Source organism: Rhinatrema bivittatum, chromosome 2 (genome assembly GCF_901001135.1).
Source record: "Rhinatrema bivittatum chromosome 2, aRhiBiv1.1, whole genome shotgun sequence".
Classification (NCBI taxonomy): domain Eukaryota; kingdom Metazoa; phylum Chordata; class Amphibia; order Gymnophiona; family Rhinatrematidae; genus Rhinatrema; species Rhinatrema bivittatum.
Genome location: NC_042616.1, coordinates 63145901 through 63158513, shown reverse-complemented (window position 1 = coordinate 63158513; position 12613 = coordinate 63145901). Strand labels below are relative to the sequence as shown.

At 46.7% G+C, this 12613-nt stretch overlaps 1 non-coding gene across 1 annotated transcript; it reads right to left on the bottom strand.

The window, feature by feature from the left end:
• Positions 1–530: 530 nt before the first annotated feature.
• On the bottom strand, positions 531–603 carry TRNAT-CGU. Its single transcript has one exon. It is a non-coding gene; the product is annotated as a tRNA-Thr (tRNA).
• Between the last annotated feature and the right edge of the window lie 12010 nt (positions 604–12613).

The following is a 12613-nucleotide window of genomic DNA, read 5'->3' as shown; positions in this document are numbered from 1 at the left end:
GCCCTGAGCACCATGGGGACTGAGGAGGAGAAGTCCAGCATGGTCACAGAGGATGCCATCCTGCCACAGTCAAAGAGAAGAATTGTGTGGCCATGGTGGATCCTATCCCAGCCAAAGACACAGAAACATAGAAATGATGGCAGAAGAAGACCAAATGGCCCATCCAGTTTGCCCAGCAAGTTTCGCACTTTTTTTTTTCTCATACTTATCTGTTACTCTTGGCTCTTAGTAACCATTTGGTTCTATTTCCCTTCCACCCCCAGCATTAATGTAGAGAGCAGTGTTGGAGCTGCATCTAAATGAAATATCTATCTTAAATAATTAGGGGTAGTAACCGCTAACCATGCTAATTTGTTTACCCAGACTATGTAATTCAGTCCTTGTTGGTTGTCTGTATATAGATCCACTTTTCCTCATTCCCCCCTGCCATTGAAGCAGAGAGTTATGCTGGATATGCATTGAAAGTGAAGTACCAGTCTTTCTCCCCTGCCGTTGAAGCAGAGAGCTATGCGTGAAAAAAGGCAGCTGGTAGGCTCTGATGAGGATTGAACTCATGACCCCTGGTTTACGAAACCAGTGCTCCTACCACTGAGCTACAGAGCCAACCTCACCATAACCAAAGACTGAAATTGCATAACCACGGCACATCCCACCCCACCGCAACTGAAGAGAGGACTGGGTGGGAGGCACCATCAGTTAAGGGGGATGCTTTGCACCCATGGTGCCATTTGCTCTAAATCCAGTTCTGATCTTCACCGATGGGGTTTACGCACATGCAACTTTTATTACCACTCTTTACCATTACAAAACAACAGACCTATAATTTGATAGCAGATAAGGACCAATCTAGTTTGCTCAATTACTTTCTGCTACAGTGTACTAGACCCCAGTTGATCCCTCGCGTCTTTGCAATTAATGATCATGTGCTTTCTTTAATTGTTATTGTTTTTGCCTCGATCACCTCCACTGGGAGGTTATTTCATGCATCCACCATCCTTTCTGTGAAAAAATATTGTCCTATGTTTTTCCTGAGTCTACCCCTTCAGAGCCTCATATCATGACCACTTCAGTTCTGAAAAAAGGTTTGTTTTTACCAGCCCAGGGGCCAAATTACTGTTTTGTAACATTCTTTAGGCCTCTGATTAAATCATGGGCAGAAGTCTATTGTAAGGGACGCAAAATAAATATCTCCAACACACTGAATATTCAGTAGCTACCAAAGCACATGCTATATTTATTGAATTTCATTTTCAGTTTTTATTGTATTTTTTTGTGGGAATTTATCAGTGTTCATTACAACAAACAGAAAAGGGAGAAAATCAGTAGAAAAAAAATGTACCTATTTTTTACAATGATTTTCTCATTTTTTGTTTGTTTGTTGTAATAAACACTGATAAATTTCTAGGAAAAATAAAATGAAAATTGAAAAAGAAAGTCCCTAACTTGAAGGGGAGGATCAGAGGCCAACCTGCAGCATGAGGGCCAAACATCAGGACATTTCCAAACATTTTAGCCCGCCTCCTTTTTTCAGGACAGTACCCCAAAAATCTGTACCATCCAGAAAAACTCTGGACGGTTGGGAACCCTATCTGTGATACGGTAACAGGAAGGGAAAAAGCAGGCAAACTAGATAGGTCTTGCAATCATCATCTTCTGTCGTATTCTGTGTGGGGGAGGTTTTTCTGTTACCTGGAGCTTCCTCCTGCTCCTTTGTATTTTCAGCTCAATCAGAACCAGAGCTGCGATCTGGTACAGTGCGGCATCATTAGCAACCAGGGGTGGCTCAAGATAATCTGCTGCCAGAGGTGAAAGATAAAATGCCCCCTTCCCCCCCTCCCCCAGCCCGGTGCAAGTGAAATCACCAAGGGCCAGGGCAGGAGGAAGGCAATGGAGGGTGAAGTGACTTGCCAGGGTCAGAAGAAATGGCAATAGGATTTGGATCCTGGCTTTCCATGCTTGCAACCCATTTCTCTAACCACTCAGTTTTTGGGCCTGTTATTTTTTTGTTCTTGTCTTCGGCATCTGCACTAGGGGGCACCTGGAGAAATGTTTAATGGGGCGGGGCGGCCTTTGGCTGCCCCACCCCCTGAGTCTAGAAATAGGACTTCTCCATTCCCTATTGCCTGCCTCCCAACTTTCTCCATGATCTGCCACCCCCCCTGGGGGTGTGAGAGGTTGGTGAATGGTGGGAGTCTATGTGTGTGTGACACACTCTCTCTTAGGGCTGATACAAGGGTATTAGATGCCCTAGACAAACCTTACAGCCTTTCATTCCCCCTTCCCTCCCCTCTCCACATAATTAAAACTTATGCATTCTTTTCCATTTTAAAATTTATTAACTTCTGCAACCTAAAAAGGCAGATTGCATATGGAAAATAGACATTCAAAGTACAATCTTCTGAAGTACAAATATCACTTACAGCAGCATATATATTATAAAGGCATACACTGCAAAAAAGCACACTTTCAATAATAATACTTTAATAGACTTAATAAACTACCTTTCTTATAGTAATCAAGGCAGTTTACTGGATCCCATATGGTATTAGGCCTATGGTAAATTGCACTGGGTGTGGACTTGGCCCACAGAAAGCCAGGAATAAACTGAACTACAATTTCAATATAGTAAGCCTTCCATATCATAACTGCCAGCACTCAACCTATGAAAAAGCCATACTGCAAATACTACATCAGGCCCTAGACACCAATACATCCCCTATTAGGAAAACAGATTGAAGCCAGGTTGTTGTAAATCCCTACACAGAAACTACATGCCAGCAGAATACCTAAAGCCTCAGTCACACAAGCAGAACACAGATAGACTCTCACCAAATACAGAATAAAGAGATCATAAAATATAAATTGAAATGTAGACAAAAACTGAACTGGAAATTACAAGAAGCCAAATTCTGTAAGCAATGCAAACACAATCAAGAAATATAAAACATTAAACATACCAATAAAAACAATGTCAAATCTGCTAATAAATTCAGCCAATTAAAAATATGTAAAATATGCTTAAAATATCACCAAACACTAATACAATATTTCAAAATAGCAGATACATCACCTCCAATAATTAAAGCTAACAAGGATATAAAAAAAAATCTCTCACTCTCCATAGCTGGGAACTTTAGATTTCCAGTCCTCCTGACATTGTCCTTTTAACTGGAAGATTGGAAGAGGGTGCACAAACTTTAACCTCTCACACACATATATATACAGGTACTCTCACACACATGCACAGGCACTCTCTCATACACACACACCCCACCCGCCCTCTCATATATACACACAGGCTCCCACCCCCTCCAACACACACACAAGCAGTCACCCATCTACCCAGGCAGGCAGTCACCCACCCACACACATACAGGCAGTCACTCCCACTCCCACACATACAGGCAGTCACTCACCCGCACACACATACAGGCAGTCACCTCCACACACACACATACAGGCAGTCTACCACCTGCACACATACAGGCAGTCACTCACCCACACACACATACAAGCAGTCAACCTCCCGCACACACATACAAGCAGTCACCCACACACACACACATACAGGCAGCCACACACATACACATACTGGCAGTCACACATACAGGCAGTCACTCACCCGCACACACATATGGGCAGTCACCCACACACGCACACACATACAGGCAGTCACACACACACACATACAGGCAGTCTACCTGCACACAAATACAGGCAGTCACTCACCCGCATACAAATACAGGCATTCAACCACCCGTACACACATAAAGCCAGTCATCCCCACACACACACATACAGGCATTCACTCACACACACACACACACATGCAGGCAGTCACTCACACACACACACACACACACACACACACACACATGCAGGCAGTAAACCACCCACACACACATACAGGCAGTCACACACACACACACACACACACACACACATACAGGCAGTCACTCACCCGCATACAAATACAGGCATTCAACCACCCGTACACACATAAAGCCAGTCATCCCCACACACACACATACAGGCATTCACTCACACACACACACACATGCAGGCAGTCACTCACACACACACACACACACACACATACAGGCAGTAAACCACCCGCACACATATACAGGCAGTCACTCACCCGCATACAAATACAGGCAGTCAACGACCTGCACACACATACAGGCAGTCACCCCCACACACTCATAAAGGCAGTCACTCACACACACACAATTACAGGCAGTCACTCACACACACACACACACACACATACAGGCAGTCACTCACCCGCACACACATACAGGCAGTCACTCAGCCGCACACACATGCAGGCAGTCACACACACACACACACACACACACACACATATAGGTAGTAAACCACCCGCACACATATACAGGCAGTCTCACACACACACACACACACACACACATGCAGCCAGTCAACCACCCGCACACACATACAGGCAGTCACTCAGCCGAACACACATGCAGGCAGTCACACACACACACACACACACACATATAGGTAGTAAACCACCCGCACACATATACAGGCAGTCTCACACACACACACACACACACATGCAGCCAGTCAACCACCCGCACACACATACAGGCAGTCACCTATACTGCCTGTATGTGTGTTCTGTAGTATCAGATTTTAAGATAAGACTTTTTTTCCTCCTGGTATATTACTGAACCAATGTCCTATCAACTTCTATGGGAAGCATCAGGAGACACTGAACACTTCCTACAACAATTAAAGGGTTTCAAGATAAAGCAACATCACAGAGGGGAAAACAATGTGAGATAAGAATCACAGGATACATTTTAAATCAGATGGCAGGTTAACATTTTTCAAAAATACACCACAACTTCCACTGATGCGACTAGCTTATTGATCATATCTGTTCAGTTATTATTCACAAACAAATTTTCAACTTAAAAAAATTAAACCTGCTCTGTTCATAGTTAGGTACAAGCTCTTGCCGTTTAAGAGAGCCATTTCCTCAGCTGAGATGAGCCCTCAGCTTTATAAGCAAATAAATTCTCTGCACTTTGACAAGGATATGCGAGCGTTGATTTAGAAGGAGAGACGGCTCAGGGTGACCTAAACTGGGAACTCATTTCAAAGGGGTTTTACCCTGGGCAGAAGACATGAGAAGTGTTTTAAGGTGAGCACAGGAAATAATATAAAAGAAACCCAACTGGGGCAGTTAAAAGGACGAGACTGCGGCTGCTGCTCATACCGGTGCCACCTTCACCCCTACCTGTATCCAATAAGTGCTCTGTCATGATGGGACTAACGGAAACCACCAACCCTCACCCCATCCCCAGGGTCGAATTTCCCATAAGGCCAACCTAGGCCATGGCCTAGGGCGCAACAGTCAGGGGGGCGAAATAACAATCAAACATTTACACATTTTTCAGTATTATTTTGAAAAGGCCATATAAAATGCTGTTTTTTAAATTTACATCCATTTACTTTAAATAAATTTGAGCAGTACATTTACATTGCCCATCTCTCCAGTTTGCGCTGTCTTCCTCAGACACAGGCAAAAAGCATTTGCTATCTCTCTCTCACACACTCAGCGTAAACCACGCGTTAAAGGAAAATTCCAGATTTGGGGTTACGATAGTGATTCCAAGTGATTCATCATGCTCATATCACTTGTCTTCTACATATCTACTGATAATAGGTATATAAAATATATTGTTAATACTTTTATATACTATTTTGTTAACGCAGGGCTGAAAGCCGTAAGCAGAAAAAGCTGACGGGGGTGTTCACCAAATTATAAGGGGGCTGCGATTTTTATTACAAAACATGAAACATACACAACTTATGGCTTGTTTATGCAGCATCATTTAATGTGGTGTAAGGTAAGTTTGACACAAAATGCAAAACATTTCAATAAAATTCTATAATGTCAGATGAGAATCAATGTAAATCCTCTGCATTCTATGTCAATTTTATTGGCTGTTTTTTGTATCGAATACGCCATCTGGTTGAATAATTTGAACTAACCAAAGAAGTAATCGTCGTACCTCGTGTGGGTTATATAGGCAGACGTCTGCATTTTGTGGGCTGGCCGGACCCAAACCCGCAGGCCGGGTCGGGTTCAAAATATTTCAGCGCGGGTCGGGTCAAATAGAAGAACATCCACGGGGCGATGCGGGTCCCACGGGCTGAAAAATGTTTACTGGTTTTGGTCTGTTTTATTTTGCTTCTGGGTTCGCAAGTTTAAAAACGTTTCAAAAATAAAATATTACATATTAAATTTAAAATTATAAATCAACTTTTGAGGGGGAGGGGTGCGCAGAATTGTGCTTTGACCTAGTGCGTAGAAATGTGTAAATCCGGCCCTGCCCATCCCATAGCTCTCTCCAGATCGTCAAGGTGCAACCAGTTGCCCTCACTGCCGCCGCACGTGCGAGGACGCGCCGGTGACGTAACAACGGATCGCATGCGAAGCGTGCGTCCTCAACTCCCAGCCTACAAATCCATCCAAATTTTGGCAGGTGCTGCCAGCTGCTTTTGATGCCCTCACCTGCGGCTGGATGGTGCTGTGAAAAGGAAACTTGGCACCTGCTGCTCCCACCGTCCACTCCCTAACCCGTCTGCAGCCCCTCGCGGGAAGAACCGAAAGGGGGATCCTTCTGCTCCCTCTCTTCTTTTTCACAGCCTGAGCACCGACACCCTGTGGCAGCAGGAGACAACACAGCGTTTCTTGCTGCCCGGGATTAGGGACCGGCAGGGGGTTTGATTTATCCCTGCCCAATCTGATATCTGACTCTGGAAGCAGGGTGAGGGAGCCACTGCGGTTGAGGTGCTTTGGAGGGGCACTTTTTTGCCGCTTCAAAATTCTGCTGCCTGAGGCCCACGCCTCACCCTGCCTCATGATAGAACCGCCCCTGTTTGCAACTGCCAAGGAATTTTCTCCTATTTTATATCTCTCCACCCACTCCACTCCCATCCCCTCAACACACTTAGTCTGGTCATTGCAGTGACAGTCCTTAGCGGGGAGCCATGTAACAGGGCTTCTTCTTATACCCCTGCAATCATGGGCCCTGAGTTCATCCATTGGCTGCCACCCTTCGGCATTACCCATGAATCCCTCCATTCCCCCTGGGATTGTAAAAGCTGCCTCCTCAACGTCCCCAGCCCCAGATAGCCTGGCGAGCTGACCCAGGGATTGAAATGGGGATCTTCCACATAGCAGTTGTCACTTGATCCACTCTGCTGCTCCATGTTTCTATGAGAAGACAAATGGAGGGACAATGAATAGGAGACCCTCCCATGTGCCTTTTTACTCACCTGCTCTGAAACCTACAGCAAACTGGATTTCAGTTGCCGCTTATGGCAGGAGATCAAAATCAGCTGCTGCTTTTTCCTTTCGGGTCGCACGCTATATTCTAGTAGTCTCAAGGTATAACCAGAAAAATACATAGTTTCCTGAGTTTTAAACAATGTGCTTTCACCACGGTGACAGTTGAATGGGAGGGCAGAGAGACAGACATGACAGGGAAGATGGAAGAAAATGGAGACCGGAGAATTCTGAGATGTGGTTGGCGGTGGGTATAAGAAAGGGGAGAAGGCAAAATAAAAAGCAAGATGTCAATAAGGTAAGCATAGCAGGCAGAGAGAGAAAAAAACAAGCAGCAGGAACTAGGAGAGAGAGAGAGTTAGGAAAGAGAAAAGGTGGGTAAGAGAAGAAGGAAAAGAATATTGTGAGAAAGTAAGAAAAGTGAAAAGCAGAGAGATTAAGAGAGAAAAGTGTGAGAAATTGGGAATAAAGACAGGAGATAATGAGAGCAAGAAGGAGAAACTTGGATAAAAAGAGTATGAGAAATTGCACAAAAAGAGAAAATACATTAAAAGTGAAATCAAATAGAAACATAAAGACGCAAAATATAACGGCAGAGAAAATCACAAGGACTATATCTAATCTTCTACCCGTTTTCTTTTCCTGTTGCAATACCATAGACCTCACTTGATCTCTGGTATTATCTTCACTTCTTATCAACAAAGGCTATTCCCAGGCTTTCTTGAGTTCTGTTACTATATATAGGGTACCCTGTTCTATCTTTTCCAAAATCTGGAAAAGTATTCTATCCTAGAGAAACTGGTTATAACACCTCTGGCTTTTGTTGCTGTACCACCTATGGAAGGAGTTAGAAAGAACTTATGAGTGGATATTGTGAGAAATAAAAGTTGGATCCTTTGGGAGACCTGGTAGTAAGAGGTGCTAATGATGTGGGCCCAGATGATTGTTGGAATTGATTACCCATTAGGGATGTGAATCGTTTTTTGACGATTTAAAATATTGTCCGATATATTTTAAATCGTCAAAAATCGTTAGGGCCACGATACAATACCAATTCCCCCGATTTATCGTTAAAAAATCGTAAATCGGGGGAAGGGGGAGGGCAGGAAAACCGGCACACTAAAACCCCCTAAAACCCACCCCCGACCCTTTAAATTAAATCCCCCACCCTCCCGAACCCCCCCCCCAAATGCTTTAAATTACCTGGGGATCCAGCGGTGGTCCAGAACGGTGGCGGTCCGGAACGGCCCCCTCAATTGAATCCTGTTGTCTTCAGCCGGCGCCATTTTGCAAAATGGCCGCCGCAAAATGGCGGCGGCCATAGACAAAAACGATTCGACGCAGGAGGTCGTTCCAGACCCCCGCTGGACTTTTGGCAAGTCTTGTGGGGTCAGGAGGCCCCCCCAAGCTGGCCAAAAGTTCCTGGGAGTCCAGCGGGGTTCAGGAAGCGATTTCTTGCCGCAAATCGTTTTCTGTACGGAAAATGGCGCCGGCAGGAGATCGACTGCAGGAGGTCGTTCAGCGGCAGTCCGGAACTCCCGCTGAACGACCTCCTCCTCCTGCAGTCGATCTCCTGCCGGCGCCATTTTCCGTACGGAAAACGATTCGCGGCAAGAAATCGCTTCCTGAACCCCGCTGGACTCCCAGGAACTTTTGGCCAGCTTGGGGGGGCCTCTTGACCCCCACAAGACTTGCCAAAAGTCCAGCGGGGGTCCGGAACGACCTCCTGCATCGAATTGTTTTTGTCTATGGCCGCCGCCATTTTGCGGAGGCCATTTTGCAAAATGGCGCCGGCTGAAGACAACAGGATTCAATTGAGGGGGCCGTTCCGGACCGCTGCCGTTCTGGACCACCGCTGGATCCCCAGGTAATTTAAAGCATTTGGGGGGGGGTTCGGGAGAGTGGGGGATTTAATTTAAAGGGTCGGGGGTGGGTTTTAGGGGGTTTTAGTGTGTCGGCTCACGATTTTAACGATTTTCACGATAGTTTACACACCCAAACGGCAACAATACGATTCCCTCCCCCTCCCAGCCGAAATTGATCGTTAAGACGATCGAGGACACGATTCACATCTCTATTACCCATGAGTTTTGAAAAGCTAAAGAACCATTTAGGTCCACCTAGCAGGAGTCATGACAGAAGATTCTGCAGGGGGCAGGATTTTACAAGGGTAGTCTTTCCTCATGACACACAACATCTAAGAGGATCTGTAATAGAATCCATCTGTGGGATGGATTGGAAGATCTTTTTATAACTACACTGATATAAGTTGAAAGTTGGGAAATCCTAGAATGCTGTCTATATTTCAATCTTGAATAACTTTTGCAAATAATAAAACAACCCTCGGAAAACAGCAGTAATTGTATGGATTTCAGTATCTTGCTGCGAATTATACTGTACTGTTTTTCCACCAGAGGGCCCGGATGGTAAAGCGAGTTGACAGAAAATGTATGTAACACTGGTAAGCTTGAAACCCTGCTAGAGGCACTAAGATATACTGTAACTGTTTTGACTCCACCACCTATTCCATGCATCCACTATCATTTCTGTGGATAACTATTTCCTTCTGTTACTCTTCAGTCTACTCTGTTTTCAGCCTCATATCTTGGCCCTATTCTCTAGAATTTCTTTTTCACTGAACAATGTTTGCTTCTTGTCACCTGTTTGTAGGGGAAACTGAATATCGCTCTTAAAGTCCTGAATAAATACCTGATTTCCTGGGTAAATGGGTTCTCTGAACTTGAGCCCTGTATCGGGCTAAAAGCCTATTCAGACTTCCACCGTGCTGAGAAAGGTTTTTTTAAGCCTGGGTGTTACGCGTGCCGTTTGTGACAGACCCGTGGCACGGCCCCCTCACCTTTCTACAGTGACTCCAGCTCCTGGTTTCTCCTCACTGGCGGCAGTGGGCCGTCAGCTTCGTCCTCTGGCCTCCCCTGGCACCTCTGGCCCCTCTACAGTCCCTGACATTCCCGGTCCTGCTACCACTTCTCGTCGAGCCTCTGCGTGGCCTGCGGAGAGACACTGCTACTCGCTCCGCACCCTAGAGGTGTGCATCCATTTTCCACGTATTTGTAATCCGCAACTTATTTTGTCCTATCTGTTAAATACGTGGGGAGGCGAAATGCATCGCAACTCCCCACGTATTTAACAGATTTCTGTTTTATTCGGCCTCCTAAATAAAAATTTAAACCCCCCCATCCTCCTGACCCCCCCAAGACTTACCAAAACTCCCTGGTGGTCCAGCAGGGAATCCAGAAGCCATCCCTGCATTCTCACACCCTCGTTTGCCGGTTTCATCATGGCACCGATAGCCTGTGTCACAGGGGCTACCTGTGCCATTGGTCAGCCCCTGTCACATGGTCACCGGCGCCATCTTGTGCTCCTACCATGTGACAGGGGCTGACCAATGGCACCGGTAGCCCCTGTGACATAGTATGGGCAAAGGCTATCGGCGCCATTTTGAGTCCTGGCATCAGACGGCCGGCGTGCAGGAGGTCACTCCGGGACCCCCGTTGGACCCACAGGGACTTTTGGCCAGCTTGGGGGACCTCCTGACCCCCACAAGACTTGCCAAAAGTACAGCGGGGGTCCAGGAGCGACCTCCTGCACGCCGGCCGTCCGATGCCAATACTCAAAATGGCGCCGATCGCCTTTGCCCTCACTATGTCAGACATAGTGAGGGCAAAGGCGATCGGTGCCATTTTGAGACGCAAAGTGATTGCGTCTTGAGACGCAAAGTGATCGCGTCGATAGCCTGTGTCACAGGGGCTATCGGTGCCATTGGTCAGCCCCTGTCACATGGGCACCAGTGCCATCTTGTGCTCCTACCATGTGACAGGGGCTGACCAATGGCACCGGTAGCCCCTGTGACATGTTATGGTCAAAGGCTATCGGCGCCATTTTGAGTCCTGGCATCAGACGGCCGGCATGCAGGAGGTCGCTCCCGGACCCCCGCTGGACTTTTGGCAAGTCTTGTGGGGGTCAGTAGGCCCCCCCAAGCTGGCCAAAAGTCCCTGTGGAGTCTTTAAGTGTAACCCCCATTCCACATCTACATTAGACAAAAGAGCATATCTGGGAGCCATCAAGCACCCCAAGAGCCTTCTGGAGTTCTTCTGACATGGACCAAAACTTTCTCCATGTCCCTTAGAGCACTTGATCCTCTCTTTATCTCCAATAAAAATCACATACACCTCAGCTGGGGGTTGTCCCAAAAAATAAAGTTTGCCAAGGTATGTAGGGCCTGGCCTTTTCACTCCTAGTAGAGCTGTGGGCTACATGAACCAGCAAAATGGAGACACAGTTACACAAGATGAATGCTGCAAAATTGTATTAAGATTAAGAGCTATGATTACTAAAATAAACAGGACATCATTTGCACAGCTCAAATTAGTTGACATAACCGGACACAAACTTGCTGAATCAACTATGACCTTAACAGACATTGTATCCATCTAAGCCCATGTTTCCCAACCTTCTCCTTGTTGTGTTGGAGGTGGACCCTTGGACGAGGTGGGGTTGACACAACCCATAGGTAGGGGACCTACGGGTCCCCACCATCGGCAGGCGGAGTGGCTGATAGACAGAGGCCACTGGAGCTTCATGTATACCAGCCCTCGTTCCCCACGGGTTGAGGCTTTGGGAGCCGGGGTCGGCAGGACTTAGATGGGCCTCGAAAGAAGAGTTGGTTCAGCCCAGAGACAGCAGGTGAGAGATGGTACAGTCTTACTCTGGATGAGGTAGTGTCCTGAAAACTCGAGCGCCAATGGAACAGAAGCAGACAGGGGGCGCTCGAGCAAGAGCAGGCCAAAGCCTGAATAAAACACGTCCAAAGAGTAAGCTGAAGAGGCGTCAAAGAAGAGGCTTGAGTCAGGGCTGGCGGCAATCCAAAGTCAGTGGCAAGCAAGGCTGAGGTCTGATCACGGAGATAGTCAAAGACGTAGTCAGGCAAAGCAGAGGTCTGGGTCTGGAGATAGGCAATAGAGTAGTCAGGCAAAGCAGAGGTCTGGGTCTAGAGATAGGCAATAGCGTAGTCAGGCGAAGTGGAGGTCTGGGTCTGGAGATAGACAACAGCAAAGTCAGGCAATGCAGAGGTCTGGGCTTGGAGGGAGTCAATGGCGAAGTCAGGCAATGCAGAGGTCCGGGCTTGAAGAGAGTCAATGGTGAAGTCAGGCAATGCAGAGCTCCGGGCTTGGAGAGAGTCAATGGTAAAGTCAGGCAATGCAGAGGTCCGGGCTTGGAGAGAGTCAATGGCGAAGTCAAGCAATGCAGAGTTCCGGGCTTGGA